General features: G+C 48.2%; 1 protein-coding gene across 5 annotated transcripts in view; it reads left to right on the forward strand.

Moving 5' to 3' along the window:
• The first annotated feature begins 8,493 nt into the window (after nucleotides 1-8,493).
• Nucleotides 8,494-15,758, forward strand: part of DNAJB6 (DnaJ heat shock protein family (Hsp40) member B6) — an 81,357-nt gene continuing 74,092 nt past the window's right edge. The window contains exon 1 of one of the 5 annotated variants that reach the window (XM_004046553.5): nucleotides 8,494-8,672. The gene's annotated coding sequence lies outside the window, so the exon portion shown is untranslated. Of the gene's footprint in view, nucleotides 8,673-8,982; nucleotides 9,347-15,758 lie in introns of those variants that run through there. The other 4 variants (XM_019031036.3, XM_055347409.2, XM_055347410.2 and 1 more) reach the window with 4 other exon arrangements.

Below are 15,758 nucleotides of genomic sequence, written 5' to 3' on the forward strand. Positions count from 1 at the left end.
GAGGTGAGGAGTTCAAGACCAGCCTGGCCACCGTGGCAAAACCCTGTCTCTACTAAAAATACAAAATTAGCCCAGTGCGGTGGCGCATGCCTGTTATCCCAGCTCCTCGGGAAGCTGAGGCATGAGAATCACTTGAACCTGGGAGGTAGAGGTTGCAGTGAGCCGAGATTGCACCACTGTACTCCAGCCTGGGTGACAGAGCAAGACTCTGTCTCAAAAAAATAAAATTAAAAAAAAAAAGCAGCTGGATGTGGCGGCTCAGGCCTGTAATCCCAACACTTTGGAAGGCCGAATTGGGCAGATCACCTGAGGTCAGGAGTTTGGGACCAGCCTGGCCAATATGGTGAAACCCTGTCTCTACTAAAAATACAAAAATTAGCTGGGCATGGTAGCACGTGCCTGTAGTCCCAGGTACTCCGGAGCCTGAGGCAGAGAAATCGCTTTAACCTGGAAGGCGGAGGTTGCAGTGAAGTGAGATTGTGCCACTGCACTCCAGCCTGGGTGACAGACCGAGACTCTGCCTCAAAAAATAAAATAAAATAAGTAAAAAAGCAATTGGGATTAATAAGAACCTACAAATAATTTTTGGCATCAAACTCATTCTTTTGTTTCTAGATCCCGGTATGTAGTTTCTTTTCACAGCTATTCTAAAGTAATGCTGAATGATATATGGAGAATATAGAAGACTTTGCAGAGCTAGCATGAAATTAAATTGTGACTTGATCTGTGACTCTCACCCATCATCAGTATTATTTTTTCTCTAATGGTGTGCAGGTCTTCTGAGCACACAGAGTCTCCTGCGGATTCCTCCTGGGACACAGACCCTGTGCTTGCTTATTGTCAGGAGCTCACACTTTTCCTGGAAGGAGGAATGGGGAGCTTACTGCCACAGAGAGTTTACATGGAACTGGCGTAGTGGATGTGTGGGAGCTGGACTTGCCCACATTAGCTGAATTTGTCGAAGTGGTGTTTCGTATCTAATTCCCCTACTCAAGTGAGACATATCCATCTGCGAAGAAATCAGAGGATGCAAGGCTGAGAAGCAAACTCACAGCCCATCTTGTGTTTAGAGAAGCCTGACTTATCCTTGATCCAGTGTCCTGAGGCAGTGTGAGGCTGCTCACCAGCTGCCAATGAAAGCCTGGCCTGACCCACTTTCCAGGCCACGCAGACCACAACAGTCTCTCCTGCCACAGTCGGGATCTGTCACCACCAGCGGCCAGCCTTCGGGGAGTGCTGACCAGTGCTGACCAGCCTGACCGCCACGGTGAAACCCTGACTCTACTGAAAATACAAAAATGAGCCAGGCGTGGTGGTGCATGCTTGTAATCCCAGCTATTTGGGAGGCTGAGGTGGCAGTATTGCTTATACCCGCTTGAACCCCGGAGGTGGAGACGCAGCACCAGGTGCTTCTGTCTCGCCCTTTTTACTCCTCATTTCCCCTTGGTCTATTTATTCTATATGTGAATACATTCCCACGCCACGAGTTTCAAACAAGAAGTACAAAGGACAGTGTGTGAAAATTCCTATTCCCGGCCAGGCGCGGCGGCTCATGCCTGTAATCCCAGCACTTTGGGAGGCCGAGGAGGGCGGATCACGAGGTCAGGAGTTTGAGACCAGCCTGGCCAACATGGTGAAACTAAAGATACAAAAAAATTAGCCAGGCGTGGTAGCGCACGTGCCTGTAGTCCCAGCTACTCAAGAGGCTGATGCAGGAGAATCAGAATCACTTGAACCCGGGAGGAAGAGGATGCAGTGAGCTGAGATCATGCCACTGCACTCCAGCCTGGGTGACAGGGTGAGACTCTGTCTCAGAAAAAAAAAAAAGAAAAAATTCCTCTTTCCTTCTCTGCTTCTCAGGACTAACCCCTAACAGTTTTCTGCTCTTTTGCCCATCCCTCACCCCTGCAACTTAAAAAAAAGTTTTGTTTGTTTCTTTTGTTTGTTTGAGACAGAGTCTCACTCTGTCACCCAGGGTGGAGTGCAGTGGTGTCATCTCTGTCCACTGCACCCTCCACCCACCAGGTTCAAACAATTCTCCTGCCTCAGCCTCCCGAGTAGCTGGGATTACAGGTGTGCGCTACCACGCCTGGCTAATTTTTGTATTTTTAGTAGAGACAGGGTTTCGCCACGTTGGCCAGGCTGGTCACGAACTCCTGACCTCAAATGATCCACCCACCTTGGCCTCCCAAAGTGCTGGGATTACAGGCGTGAGCCACTGCACCCTGCCTAAAAACAATTTTTTTTTTTTTTTTTTTGAGACAGTGTCACACTGTCACCCGGGCTGGAGTGCAATGGCGCAATCTTGGCTCACTGCAACCTCCGCCGCCCAGGTTCACAAGATTCTCCTGCTTCAGCCTCCCGAGTAGCTGGGATTACAGGTGTACAGCACCACACCTGGCTAATTTTTTGTATGTTTAGTAGAGATGGGGTTTCACTATGTTGGCCAGACTGGTCTCAAACTCCTGACCTTGTGATCTGCCCACTTTGGCCTCCCAAAGTGCTGGCATGAGTCACTGAACCTGCCAAAACAATTTTAAAGCTAAAGAAAAGTTAAAAGAATAGAATAGGCTGAGTGTGGTAGCTCATGCCTGTAATCCCAGCACTTTGGGAGGCTGAGGCAGGTGGATCACTTGAGGTCAAGAGTTTGAGAACAGCCTGACCAACATGGTTAAACCCCACCTCTACTGAAAATACAAAAATGAGCCAGGCTTGGTGGTGCATGCTTGTAATCCCAGCTATTTGGGAGGCTGAGATGGCAGTATTGCTTATACCCACTTGAACCGTGGAGGTGGAGGTTGCAGTGAGCTAAGATCATGCCACTTCCCTCCAGCCTGGGCGATAGAGCAAGACTTCGTCTCAAAAAAAAAAAAAAATGTGTGTGTGTATATCTATATCTATATGTATATATATATACGTTTGTCTATTAAACATATATATTTTGATATTTTTATTAAACATATATATTTTAAAAACATATTAAACATATATACCATTTTGATATTTTTTATTAAGCATATATATGTTTAACAGGCAATATATTGACATAGTTTAAAACATATTCAGTGAACATCATTTTACCCTCGGCCCCCTCTTCTCTGTATTTTCTGCCCCACTCCCCAATGTCTTAAGTGTAATTGCAGAGTTTCTTATACAAACGCATGTTCTTTTTCTTTCTCTCCTTGCTATACACACTGTTCTAATGTTTTAAACCTTGCCTTTTTTTCTTACTTAGCAGTATATCTTGATGATGATAAGATAAAGTGATTTCTAAGAATATATGTGAATAATTCTGTAATACAGTGAAAGTTCCTTACTCCTGGCCTCAAGTCATCCTCCCACCTCAGTTTTCCAAAGTGCTGGGATTATAGGCATGAGAAAGTTCCTGTTTAGTGTGTTTGAATAATCAGGGATTAAGCCAATATTTCTCTTTTTTAAAGCTAACATTTCTAAAACGAGCAGTGGGTAATTTATTTTGATGGCAGGAAACGTAACAAGTAAAGCACTTATATATAGGACTCTTCAAAGGTAATCAAATCTTAGGTATTCTTTGACAGTTTTGATTTACATACTTTCCTCTGAGGGTTTGAGCACAGGGATTTCATTAGAGAAACATTAAATAAGTATGTGTGTCAAATACCACAGTTCTCATACACTGCTCTGTTTATTTCTGATACCAGTATAGTAGCTATCCGTAGCTATCCTTCTTCCTATTTTACAGACAGGGAAACCGAGGCTTGTTGATGTGGGTAAAGTCAGTGCGTCATCAGCCCTAAAGTTTTATTGGGCATCAGGGGATGTGGGCACCACAGGGAACCATGCCTCGCACCCCTGTGGCCACTCAGCCTCCAGTCTGGCCCCAGTCAGCACTGGGTCCTCTTCCCTCTGCCCTGCAGCCTCTGTGCTTGCTGGCCCATGAAGCTTCTCGGTCCACTTTTGGCCTTGAACATTTCAGCTACCCTCAACCCCCGGGGCTCCCTGCAAGCCATTACCCCAAATCCATCCACATTCTCCACGCTCCTTCTTTCTTTCTTTTATTTTTTGAGACGGAGTCTCACTCCTGTTGCCCAGGCTGGAGTGCAATGGCACGATATCATCTCACCGCGACCTCCGCCTCCTAGGTTCAAGTGATCCTCCTGCCTCGGCCTCCCGAGTAGCTGGGATTACAGGTATGCGCCACTATGCCTGGCTACTTTTTGTATTTTTAGTAGAGACTAGGTTTCACCATGTTGACCAGGCTGGTCTTGAACTCCTGACCTCAGGGGATGCGCCCACCTCGGCCTCCCAAAGTGCTGGGATTATAGGTGTGAGCCACCGCACTCGGTCTCCAAAGACTTTTCACTCCCATTTAAATCTTTTCTGGGATAAATCCTTGTCATTGAAAGACCTCGTTGTTTCAAAAGAGTTAATTAAATATTACCATTTAATCTCCAAGGTGTTTATACCTGTCCTCCCTAACTGCTATGTGAAGTCCATCAGGATGGGGACCTTGTTTTGTACTGGTTGCTTTTTTTCATGATAAAATTTATTGTATTGACATGCTTCTTAAAAATTATGTATGTATTTGTTTAGAGACAGAGTCTTGCTCTGGCACCCAGGCTGCAGTGCCATGACATGATCACTGTTCACTGCAGCCTCGACCTCCTAGTCTCAAGTGCTCAAGTGGTCCTCTTACCTCAGCCTCTTGAGTAGCTGGGACTATAGGTGTGTGCCACCATGCCCAGAAAATTTTCTTTTTTCTTTTTTTTTTCCTGAGACAGAGTCTTGCTTTGTCACCCAGGCTAGAGTGCAGAGGCACGATCTCTGCTCACTGCAACCTCTGCCTCCCGGGTTCAAGCGATTCTCCTGCTTCAGCCTCCTGTGTAGCTGGGACTATAGGCATGTGCCACGACACCAGGCTAATTTTGTGTATTTTTAGTAGACATGGGGTTTCGCCATGTTGGCCAGGGTGGTCTCGAACTCCTGACCTTGTAATCTGCCCACCTCAGCTTCCCAAAGAGCTGGGATTATAGGCGTGAGCCACTGTGCCTGGTCATAATTTTCTATGTATTTATTTTTGAGACAGGGTCTGTGTTGCCTAGACTGGAGTACAGTGGTGCTCTACTGAAGCCTGGACCTCCCTGGGCTGAGGTGATTCTCCCACCTCAGCCGCCTGAGTAGTTGGGACTACAGGTGTGTGCCACCGCACTTGGCTAATTTTGCTATATTTTGTACAGATGGGGTTTCACCAAGTTGCCCAGGCTGCTGTCGAACTCTTGAGCTCAAGCAATCTTCTCGCCTCGGCCTCCCAAAGTGCCAGAAAAAAATAATTTTTTTTTTTTTGGTAGAAATGGGGTCTTGCGGTGTTACCTAGGCTGGTCTGGAATTCCTAGGTTCAAGAAATCCTCCTGCCTCAGCTTCCCAAAGTGCTGGGATTACAGGTGTGCACCACTGTGACCAGCCTGATACACGTTTTAATGTGTGTGTGTGTGTATATATATACACACACACACATATTTTCTTTTTCAAAGGGGGAAAAGCTATTTGTGGCTAGCCTACCACTTACAATGTAAAATTCATGTCTGTGCTGCCTACATTTCAAGATTAGCTCACAATCACTGTAGGGACGTATTGACATGTCAAATGTCCCATGATAGTACTGTCTGTCCACACTGAGATGGAACTAAACCTCCCTCAATCTGCAAGCAGATAGGTTACATGTGACAGTGCCAAGCTCTGCACATATCTGAAATTCCAGTCTTTGCTGAGATTATTTTAGGTTTTATTATGAGATGCCCATACTAACACAAACTATTATTTCTTCCTTTTGAACAATCATTTATATAACCAGTAAAAAAAGAGAATAGAGGCTGGGCTTGGTGGCTCATGCCTGTAATCCCAGCACTTTGGGAGGCTGAGGTGGGTGGATCACCTAAGGTCAGGAGTTTGAGACCAGCCTGGCCAACATTGTGAAACCCCATCTCAACTAAAAATACAAAAAATTAGGCATGCATGGTTGCTCATGCCTGTAATTCCAGCTACTCAGGAAGCTGAGACAAGAGAATCACTTAAACCTGGGAGCTGGAGGTCGCAGTGACCCTAGATTGTGCCACTGCACTCCAGCCTGGACGACAGAGAGAGACTCAGTCTCAAATAAGAATAGAGAATCCAGTCAGATTTTCCTTTGCTAACTGATCATTTGCTAGAAATGACATGCAGTAATACAATTGAAGTTTAAGAAACACAAAAAATGAGCCCAGCACAGCGGCTCATGCTGGTAATCCCAGCACTTTGGGAGGCTGAGGCAGGAGGACTGCTTGAGCCCAGGAGGTCAAGGCTGCAGTGAGCCATGATTGAACCACTGCACTCCAGCCTGGGTGACAGAGCAAGACCCTGTCTCAAAAAAAAAAAAAAAAAAAGCAGTATTTCATTTTGAAGTATAACAATTACAGCCATTAACCAAGTGTTCCAGTTGTCTAAAATGAGGCAGGTGTAGACGGAAAATTTTCCCTGTACTCTCCGAAGGTTTCACAACTGAGTCTCTGAACTAAGCTGACAATAGACAGATTCGTAAGAGAAAAAGTATACAAATCTATAACATGTACTAGGGCATCCCAGAATCCAGTGAGATCTGGAAGCTTATACAGCCCCTTCATAGAAGAGAGGGGAGGCAGATGCAGGCAGCTCAGGGGAGAGAAAATGATTTTTTGCATTCAGAATAGGTGGTGGCCTGTGGCAAAATCTGTCTGGGTGTGGAGCTGACGTCCCTTGAAGCTCTTCTCCCGTGATACTGGCTCATTCTTCCCTGTTGATGAGACTTCCAGGGAGGGGATCAAGATAATTGAGTCCCTTTGGGATGATCTGTCTTTATGTAAATAATGGGGGATTCACAGAATGCCCCTCCCTGCATTGGCAGGTCCCCATGTGCCCTCAGTTTGAGGGCATACTAATGTGGTAATCAGTGAACTAGTTAGTAATCAGTATCCTAATATGGCATAATTCAGGGTGGCATTTCTCCAACTCTTTCATTACTAACAAGCTATTTTAAACCAAAAGTAATTCAAGTGTTAAAGTGCCTTTTACTTGAATATCTCCCAGGCTTAAACAATCACGAATTCATAAGCGTTGTTAGTTCAGAAGGTGGCTGAGCAGGCCCCCGGAATTCAGTGTCAGCATGCCACAGGATCTGAAGTTCAGCAAAGGTGTGACAAAAAGGGATTTTTCTTTTTTCTTTGAGACAGAGTTTCGCTCTTGTTGCCCAGGCTGGAGTGCAATGGTGTGATCTCCACTCACTGCAACCTCCTCCTCCTGGGTTCAAGCGATTATTCTGCCTCAGCCTCTGGAGTAGATGGGATTACAGGCATGCACCACCACACCTGGCTAATTTTTTTTGCATTTTTAGTAGAGACGGGGTTTCTCCATGTGTCAGGCTGGTCTCGAACTCCCAACCTCAGGTGATCCGCCCGCCTTGGCCTCCCAAAGTGTTGGGATTACAGGCGTAAGCCACCGCACCCAGTTGAGATTTTTATTTCTTAAAGGAAAGGATAAGGTGGGCCAGGACTAAGACAACACAGTAGCAAACATCTGGCTGAATGCTGGAGAGGAAGACAGTGGGAGATCCAGGCCAGGCTCCATGGACGAACTGCTTGTTGGCTCCTTAGGCTTTGGGTCTGCGGGACCCTTTCGCTACTGGGAATGGGAGCCTGTCTGCCTGCACTGGGTCTGAGACTCCCTGCTCCTGCTGGTCACCATCTACACGCATGTGGTGTTGGTCTCCAGGGTTAGAACCAGAACCCCTGAGGACGCGGGAAAGGCTGGGGAGCCCGGGGATGACCTAAAGTCCAGCTATCAAAATGCGCCGCGTTTTCAGGAAAACTATTGCCACGATTTAACCTAAAAAGCTTCATCTGTATTTTCTGCCACAGTTTGCTTCCGTTTCCTTCAGTCATTATTCCCTGGCGAAGTCTCCACGCGCTCCCGTTCGCCGGGGAACTTAGGGTATCCGGGCTTCCCTAAATTGACAAGCGGGGGCCGGCGCCTTCGCCCGCCTTCCCTGGCCGCCGCTTGGTTTGTTCTTCTCCTTCGGGGACTTCTCCGCCCGCGCCCCAGCTTTCGTCCCGCTGTGCGGAGATGCCACCCAGCTCCACCGCAGGACCGCGGAGCGAGAGGCGGCAGACGCGCTCCGGGGGCCGCCGGTCAAGAGGAAGATGAAGGGCGCGACGACTTCGCGGTTTCCAGAATGGGCTCCTTCTGGCCCAACAATCAGTGCCATTTGGAATCTTCTCGGCCTTCTCTGTGCCTTCCGCGCGTCTGGGCTCCCCGGTACCGTAGACCCGGCCCCGAGCTCCGGCCCCTCGCCCTGGGCTTCCCCGCCCCCTCGCCCCCAGTCTCCCGGGCTCTTCGGGGCGGCGGAAGAGCCGAGAACCTTCGCGAAGGTGGGGCGGGCGCCCCCGACGTTGGGCCCGCGGTATGGGCAGTGGAAACTGCGCATGCGCGGCGTCAGGGTCGGGCGGAAGTTGACGTCGCCGTGCCGCCGCCGCGTGACGCATTTCCTGTTTGTTGTTGGAGAAAGGAGAGAAAGGAAAGCGCGAGGAGCCGCCGCCACCACCAGCGCAGCAGTCCTGGGGCTGTGAGGAGATTCGGGCCGTCATCCTGCCTCCCCTGCGTCCCGCCACCGGCCGCTTCCGTCCTCGGTGAGGGTCTGTTCCGAGGGTCGGGGGAGGTCGCCTAGGGCCCCGCGCGCGCCCGGCAGACGGCGGACCTCACCCGGCGCTTGGCAACAGCGCGGGGGGTGACCGGGGTCGCCGGCCGGGGAAAGGACTGGACGGGGCGGGGGCCGTGGCCGTGGTTGCGGGGCGAAGGGTGGGCGGGGTCCTCTGGGTCTGGTCTGGGGCCGGGGCCGGGGCCAGGGCTGGGGTCTGGGGCCGCCCGGCCGCGTCCTCCCCGCCCGGCGTCCTTGCCGGAACGCGGCCCAGCCTCCGCGGCGGCGGTTGGGGGTGGGGCCCGGCCTGGGAGCGGCCGGCTGGGGCTCGGCTGGGGCTCGGCGGGGCCGGCAGCGTGGGAGGCGTGGAGCGCCTTTTTCTAAGGCTCCCGCACTCGAGTCTGAAAACCAGAAACGCGAGTGGCTTGCAGAGCAGGAATGCCGCAGCCGTGCCACCAAGTTCGGAGGGAGAAGAAGCAGGTGGTGGACCGCAAAGCCCTGTTTCTAGAACTCCGGACGGATTGTTCAGAAGTTTGTGGAAGAGCAGGTTGCCTTTCTTACTCAGAATGTTTGTCTGCTTTGCTTTGCGTTAAAGAATCTGCACCGTAGTTGATGCAACTGAAGTTTATATAGGAAGTTTACATGAACTCTTACCTAAGGAAGAAGGTCAGTGACACACGTAGTGTAAACTGCAAATCATATATTGGCTCGAGAAAGGTTTTGGCGCTAGCGAATTTTTTAAAGGATGGGTTTGCTAGTCAGACGTAAACTTCAGTGCTAACTTTCTCACGTAAACGGGGCAGGAAACAGCCCAAGTAGAACGATCGTGCCACCACCGAAGGGGTGCCGCCTGCGAGCTCGGAGGCTTCAGCCTGTTTGGGAAGAGGAGGCTGAGCGGCGCTCTTTGTAGTTTTCAACGTTTATATTAATATGAGTTGCGAATTTTAGTAAGGATTTGTCGCTACAATTTAAGTCAAATGATTGATTTAGTAGAAAAGTTAGAGTGAAGACCGAAGAAAGGAAACAGACGTTAACCATTAAAGCTTGATTGCTGCTGCTTCGTGTTTAACAGCACTTTTCCAAATAGTGTTGCGTATCAGAACGATTCATGATTTCTGAAAGGAATTATATGCAGCCGCCTTACTCCTCCGCCAGTCCACCCGTCGCGCGTTCTCTCTGGGTTTACTCCAGACTTCATTTTTTTTTTTTTTTCCTGAGACGGAGTCTGTTCTGTTGCCCAGGCCAGAGTGCAGTGGCGCGATCTCCACTCACTGCAACCTCCAGCTCCCAGGTTCAAGCGAGTCTCCTGCCTCAGCCTCCTGAGTAGCTGGGGTTACGGGTGCTCGCCACCACGTCCGACTAATTTTTGTGTTTTTAGTAGAGACGGGGGTTTCACCGTGTTGGCCAGGCTGGTCTCGAACTTCTGACCTAAAGTGATCGCCTGCCTCGGCCTCCCAAAGTGTTGGGATTAGAGGCGTGAGCCACCGCGCCTCCCCCACTCCAGACTTGTTTCCACTCCTGAGGGCCTTAAGCTCCCTTGGAGTTTGTGCTTTCACATTTCTTTCTGCCTTCTGTGATAAAGGGATGAATAGTTTTTATGCACACTTTAATGAGCTGTGGGTTTTTGTGGATTATGCAGACTGTGAAATTTGGGAAGTAAGTTGCCTTAAGTTGGTAGATGTGGAGACTTGACAGGAAGTGGGAGAACAAAAGGGTTGAGAAGCTTTTGAAAAGTGTCTAGGCTTAATCTGTGCTGTGGAAGATGAGAAAGTTGGGAATTTCAGAGGGCAAAGCTCTTAAAGAATTTGAGATGAGTTCAGCATTCTCTTCAAAACAGTCAGTGTTTTAAAATTTATTTTCTTCTGGATATGAAAGTGTTAGGTTTGGGAAGTAATTCTGGCTGTAGGATAGTTTTTCCGGAACACTAGGTGGGGAGTGTTGAATATTGTGAAGACTAAAATATGGATATGGTATTACAGTGTGATACCTGTAACTGAGTGGCGTACATTAGCTTTCATTTTTAAGCAAGCCCGTAATTCTCTTCTATTAACTCTGTTTTGGACAGTTTCAAACGAACAGTGGTACCCGTCACCCTCATCAGTCTTCAACCTAGATAACCCGAATCCAGGTCTGAGGTGGGGGTGGAATGATCTGTTTGCACCTTTTTTTTTTTTTTTTGAGACGGAGTCTTGCTCTGTCGCCCAGGCCGTAATGCGGTGGCGCGAGCTCGGCTCACTGCAAGCTCCACCTCCCGGGGTCACACCATTCTCTTGCCTCAGCCTCCCGAGTAGCTGGGACTACAGGCGCCCGCCACCACACCCCGCTAATTTTTTTGTGTTTTTTTAGTAGAGACGGGGTTTCACCGTGTTAGCCAGGATGGTCTTGATCTCCTGACCTCGTGATCCGCCTCCTCGGCCTCCCAAAGTGCTGGGATTACAGGCGTGAGCCACCGCGCCCGGCCTTTTGTGTGTGTGTGTGATGGAGTTTCGCTCTTGCCCCTGCTGGAGTACAATGGCACCATCTTGGCTCACTGCAACTTCGCCTCCCAGGTTCAAGCGATTCTCCTGCCTCAGCCTCCCGAGTAGCTGGGATTACAGGCATGCGCCACCACGCCCAGCTCATTTTTTCTATTTTTATTAGAGACGAGGTTTCACCATGTTGTTCAGGCTGGTCTCGAACTCCTGACCTCAGGTAATCCACCCGCCTCGGCTTCGCAAAGTGCTGGATTACAGGTGTGAGCCCCCGCGTCGGGCTGTCACTTTAAAGAGTATTATAAGAGGGCACTTCAAAACTTGGGCAGGTATTTTTAGTCATCCTGAACGTGTCGCCGTGGACTGAGTGTCACCGCGGGACCGCACAGACACCTTACTGTCCTCTGCTGTAAAGGTCAGCTTCTATATTGGTTAATGCTTACAGATATCTGTTGAGGAATAAGAGAATGTAATTAGCCTTTGTGAGTTGACATTTTGACGGGATTTTTACTTCTTAGTATTTATTTGCATCGAGGTTACACACTGGATTAACAGCGTTTTTTGGAAACCTTTTTAAAACTTTTTCGTTTCCTCAGAAATGATTCTGTTCAAAATCTGGTTTGGTTAAATTTGTCCAGGACCCCACCTGGTGGTTAGAGGCGGGTAACTGCAGGCTCATTAGCGAGTAAGAGTAGGATCAGTGGCAGGATTTAGCAAATGGTGTAAGTTCCAGGATGAATAGAATTTGAGAATATCAAACTCAAAAAAATGAGGTTAATGAGAAGAAGAGCATAGTTGGTGAAAATAAGAATATGTTAGAAACGATGATGTAGGAATGGAAAAATGACAATGCCTACCTGCAGAAAAGTCAACTAGTAAAAATGTGATTTTTTTTTTTGTATTGATATTAATGAGGTGTTTTGTCAAACAAAATCCTTTATGTTTTTGTATGGACAGAAATCACTGTTGACCTGTTTCATGTTCCTGGAGATATCCTACTTGAGAAGGAAGATTGATTGATGATTAATTGACTGACTGATTTACTTGAGATGGAGTCTTTGCTCTGTGTCCCAGGCTGGAGTGCAGTGGCGCGGTCTTGGCTCACTGCACTCCTGGGTTCAAGCCATTCTCCTGCCTCAGCCTGCCAGGTAGCTGGGATGACAGGTGCGTGTCACCACGCCTGGCTAATTTTTGTATTTTTAGTAGAGACGGTTTCACCATGTTGGTCAGGCTGGTCTGGAACACCTGACCTCAGGTGATCCCCTGCCTCCGCCTCCCAAAGTGCTGGGATTACAGGCGTGACCCACCGCACCTGGCTGTGTGTGTGTGTGTGTGTGCGTGCGCGTGGGTGGAATCACCCTGTGTTCCCAGGCTGGTCTCGAACTCCTGGCCTCAAGTGAGTCTTCCATCCCGGCCTGTCAAAGTGCTAGAATTACAAGTGTGAGCCAGGTGCCTGGCCAGATTTTAGATTTTTTTGTTGTTGTTGTTGAGATGGAATCTCATATTGCCCAGGCTGGATGCAGTGGCGCCATCTTGGCTCACTGCAACCTCTGCCGCACGGGTTCAAGCGATTCTCCTGCCTCAGCCTCCCGAGTAGCTGTGATTACAGGCACCTGCCACTGCGCCCGACTGATTTTTGTATTTTTAGTAGAGACGGGGTTTCACCATCTTGGCCAGGCTGGTCTTGAACTCTTGACCTCGTGATCCACCCGCCTCGGCCTCCCAAAGTGGTGGGATCACAGGTGTGAGCCACTGCGCCAGGCCATATTTTAGAATTCTTAAGCTCTGTTGCAAAATTCCGTGTCTTTGGAAGGGTGATTTAGTTTACACTACATATGATTTTGCCCCCTTTGATATTTTTCTACCTACCTTTTGCCACCAAAGGCTTAAATTAAAAGTGTGTTTTATATTTGTGTTGTGCATATATACATGTGTGTGCTCTAGTTGGTATGCTTATGAACTGTGTACTAATACTTATTTCTCTCTGCCACCTTGAGATGGCATATACCACTTGGGTGGGCTTTGAATCTGAAGTTATTTGTGTTTATAGGAATGTCCAGGACACAGAGTGCTTAGAAAATATTGATTGAATTAGATTCTTTCTAGTTTGTATATGTCCTGATGACCTTCCTGTGATTAATAATGGAATCCAGAATTCAAGAAAGTTGGAAAAAATAAGTTTCAGCAGCACTGGAGACTGAGTACTAAACTGAGTGTTGCTTTGTTTATTTTAGACAGAGTCTCACACTCACCCAGGCTGGAGTGCAGTGTCGCGATCTTGGCTCACCGCAACCTCCACCTCTGGGGTTCAAGCGATTCTCCTGCCTCAGCCTCCCTGGTAGCTGAGATTACAGGCGTTCGCCACTACACCTGGCTAATTGTTGTATATTTAGTAGAGAGTGGGTTTTGCCATGTTGGCCAGACTGGTTTGGAACTCCTGACCTCAGGTGACCTCAGGTGATCCACCTGCTTCGGCCTCCCAAAGTGCTGGGATTACAGGTGTGAAGCACCACGCCTGGCCCTATTTTATTATTATAATAATTTTTTTTTGAGACAGGGTCTCAGTCTGTCACCCAGACTGGAGTGCAGTGGCGTGATCTCAGCTCACCCCAGCCTCCGCCTCCTAGTGTCAAGTGATTCTCCTACCTCAGGCTCCGGAGTAGCTGGGATTACAGGCACGTGCCACTATCACCCGGCTAATTTTTTTTTTTTTTTTTTTTTTTTTTTGAGTTTCACTCTTGTTGCCCAGGCTGGAGTGCAGTGGTGCAATCTCAGCTCACTGCAACCTCTGCCTCCCAGGTTCAAGCGATTCTCCTGCCTCAGCCTCCTGAGTACCTGGGATTACAGGCATGCACCACGACACCCAGCTAATTTTGTATTTTTAGTAGAGACAGGGTTTTGCCTTGTTGGTCAGGCTGGTCTCCAACTCCTGACCTCAGGTCATCCGCCTGCCTCGGCCTCCCAAAGTGTTGGGATTACAGGCGTGAGCCAGCACGCTGGCCTAACTTCTGTATTTTTAGTAGAGATGGGGTTTCACCATGTTGGCCAGGCTGGTCTTGAACTTGTGACCTCAATCCACCTTCCTCAACCTTCCAAAGTGCTGGGATTACAGGTGTGAGCCACCAAGCCTGGCCTATTATGATTTTTTAATGAAAGGGAGTTAAGCTTGGAAGTATCTAATAGGTGATGAGTGCCAGTTGAAGAAATGGTCTCTGATCTTGAGTAATGGGGAAATAACTTATGTGTTTGTTTCAGAAATATTTTAGGACATACTGGATAAGAATGAAATAAGTAGGTGATGTGTGTGACAAGGAATGAAAATTCACTGCTGTGGGTTTTTTTTTCCCTACCTGTCTGTACTTTTTTTGTTTTTGCTTTTTTTTTGTTGTTTGAGACCAAGTCTCACTCTGTCACCTAGGCTGGAGTGCAGCGGCGTGATCTTGGCTCACTGCAACCTCTGCCTCCCAGGCTCAAGCAATTCTTGTGCTTCAGCCTTCTTTCTGAGTAGCTGGGATTACAGACGTGCACCACCACACCCAGGTAATTTTTTTTTTAAGACAGAGTCTTGCTTTGTTGCTCAGGCAGGAGTGCAGTGGCACTATCTTGGCTCACTGCAGCCTCCACCTCCCAGGTTCAAGCAATTCTCCTGCCTCAGGCTGCCGAGTAGCTGGGACTCCAGGCGCTCACCACCATGCCTGGCTAATTTTTGTATTTTTAGTAGAGAAGGGGTTTGCCATGTTGGCCAGGCTGGTCTTGAACACCTCAAGTGATCTGCCTGCCTCGGCCCTCCAAAGTGCTGGGATTACAGGCGTGAGCCACCTCGCCTGGCCTCAGATGAATTTGGAAACCACTATTTTTTTTTTTTTTTTGAGATGGAGTCTTGCTCTGTTGCCCGGGCTGGAGTGCTGTGGTGCGATCTCAGCTCACTGCAAACTGTCCCGGGTTCAAGCAGTTCTCCTGCCTCACCTGGAACTACAGGCGCCACCACGTCCGACTGGGTTTTGTATTTTTAGTAGAGACGGGGTTTCACCATGTTGGCCATGCTGTTCTCAAACTCCTGACCCCAGGTGATCCACCTGCCTTGGCCTCCCAAAGTGCTGGGATTATACGCATGAGCTACCCACGCCTAATCTTTATGTGACGTGTTTTTTTAAAAGTCCTAAACTTAGAGGTCATTGAATTTATTGGAGAAGGTTATTTTTGATTAATGGCGATTAGGCTAATTCTTTTCATGGTTTTAATAGAGGTTTTTCGTTTTTTTAAACTTGATTTAGATGTATTGCTTTTGGAAATTGCAGAAATTAACAAACCTAGTTTTCCTAAGAAACATTTTCTCTTAATTTCTTAATTGAAAAGTTTTCTATGGCTTCCTTAATAGACAGTAGGACCTAGTTAATAGTTTAAAGAAGTTTCATAATTGTTATTAGAAATGTTAATTATGGGCCGGGTGTGGTGGCTCACACCTGTAATCCCAGTACTTTGGGAGGCCAAGGTGGTCAGATCACAAGGTCAGGAGTTTGAGACCATCCTGGCTAGCATGGTGAAACCCCGTCTCTACTAAAACAATACAAAAATCAGCTGGGCGTGGTGACGGTTGCCTGTAGTCC

This window comes from Gorilla gorilla, chromosome 6 (assembly GCF_029281585.2).
Source record: "Gorilla gorilla gorilla isolate KB3781 chromosome 6, NHGRI_mGorGor1-v2.1_pri, whole genome shotgun sequence".
Taxonomy (NCBI): Eukaryota; Metazoa; Chordata; class Mammalia; order Primates; family Hominidae; genus Gorilla; species Gorilla gorilla.